This window comes from Heteronotia binoei, chromosome 7 (assembly GCF_032191835.1).
Source record: "Heteronotia binoei isolate CCM8104 ecotype False Entrance Well chromosome 7, APGP_CSIRO_Hbin_v1, whole genome shotgun sequence".
Taxonomy (NCBI): Eukaryota; Metazoa; Chordata; class Lepidosauria; order Squamata; family Gekkonidae; genus Heteronotia; species Heteronotia binoei.
Window position 1 is genome coordinate 133,419,888 of NC_083229.1, and position 1,965 is coordinate 133,421,852.

At 48.3% G+C, this 1,965-nt stretch overlaps 1 non-coding gene across 1 annotated transcript; it reads left to right on the plus strand.

Annotated features, from left to right (window-relative positions):
• Positions 1 to 1,316: 1,316 nt before the first annotated feature.
• Positions 1,317 to 1,388, plus strand: TRNAA-UGC (transfer RNA alanine (anticodon UGC)). The gene has a single exon. It is a non-coding gene; the product is annotated as a tRNA-Ala (tRNA).
• The last annotated feature ends 577 nt before the right edge of the window (positions 1,389 to 1,965 follow it).

Here is a 1,965-nt window from a genome sequence, read left to right on the forward strand (position 1 = left end):
GGTTAGCAAAAGTGTCTCTTCTCCCTTCCAAGCTGGGCGATGGGACAGGTGCTTCTCATCTCCCCATTGTTTTTTTTCTGCAGCCGATGCCAGCAGTTGGGGGGGGGGGCGGAGAGGGGGGGGGATCTGTTTCTTCTCCTTCCCCTCAGACAGAGAGATTGGGCCAGGCAGGACAAGAACAATCCCCTCCTTTCTCTCCAGTCCAACCTCATCGCTTGGGGTGGGGAGAAGGGCTTCTGAGCACCCTCTCCCCTGTATGCGCATCCATTTCCTGCATCTCAGCAAGCCAAGGACACAGCAATGTGTCCAGAGTTGGAGATCAGAAGAACATGACTTCCAGCCGATCCCTGCAATAAGATCTTGATCAAAATGTCCTTAGCAGATCACAAGCTGACTCCCAACTGATCCCGCAAGCTGAGAGTCAGTTTCTGCTGGCCACAAGTAGTCTGTTCTTGTGGCTATATGTGAACCAAACAGCCCATCAGAGCCGGTTTGGTGTAGTGGTGAAGTATGCGGACTCTCATCTGGGAGAATCGAGTTTGATTCCCCACTCCTCCACTTGTGGCTGCTGGAATGGCCTTGGGTCAGTCATAGCTCTCACAGAGCTGTCCTTGAAAGGGCAGCTTCCATGAGAGCTCTCTCAGCTCCACCCACCTCACAGGGTGTTTGTTGTAGGGAAGGAAGATAAAGGAGATTGTGAGCCACTCTGAGATTCAGAGTGGAGGGCAGGATATAAATCCAATATAATCTTCTTCTTCTTCACTGACCACTGATTGCCATTGGCCAAGAGGATGTGAGCTGAACTGGCAGGTGTTCAGGTATCCCGCCCCCCAGAGACAAGAGCCCTGTTCACAGGTGACAGTGAATTCACATGTGATTGGTGTAATTTGAGTCATCCTTTATAGTGTAATTGAGTGATTCTCACATTACATTCAGTGCAGGTACAGCTGAACAGGTAATCAACCCCCCCCCCCCCCCGCGTGTATCCAGGTACCAGTCCCTGGTTTCATTTATAAAGTGAACATAGGTTGGTTTGTTGTGGTTGTTTTTTTACAAACAAGTGTACACACATACATGTGGGTGGGCACATGGATTCACTATAACAGGCAAACAAAGCTATTATCTTTCTGCCTTTCAGGAACACCCTTTTAGAATTAGCTACTTCCATTGTAGGAAGATGCAAGATTTGCAGTTTCCCAAGACTAGCCGCCTCCACTCCGTCTCTGTGTGTTGACCCAGAGTGGTCGCATGATACCCAATTCAGCTGTTTCTGCTGATAGCACAGAAAATGGGAGAATAGGAAAGAACTTGGGGAAGGGGCTGTAGCTCAGTGGTAGAGCATCTGCTTTGCATGCTGAAGGTCCCAGGTTCAATCCCCAGCATCTCCAGGTTAAAGGATCAAGTGAGAGACCTCTTCCTGAAACCCTGGAGAGCCACTTCCAGTTTGAGTAGACAAGGCTGACCTTGATGGAGCAAGTATGAGGCAGCCATGTGTGTGTTGGAGGGGCTGTGACTCAGTAGTAGAGCATCTGCTTTGCATGCTTAAGTTTCCACGTTCAATCTCCAGCTTCTCCAGTTTATAGGCTCAGGTGAAAGACCTTGGCTTGAAACTCTGGAGAGCCACTGCCAGTCTGAGTAGACAAGACTGACCTTGATGGACCATTGATCTTCAATAAAAGGCAGCTTCATATGTTCAACTTCCAAGTAGGCAAATGTGGCTTGAGCATGGTAAGCAATGCGGGAGCTGTTTTTTTTTCTGTTCTGTCATCCTTTTTCTTCCCCTTTTTCTTGGCAGTTATAGTCTTGTGGCTCTGCTTACTGTACCTCATTCCTCATCTGAGGTGGGCATGCACATGAAAGCTTACATTCTGAATAAAAGTTTGTTGGTCTTAAACGTGCTAGTTGTCTCCTGCATTGTTCAGCTGAATCTTGTGATGGTTTTAGACAAACACCTCTGCACATGGA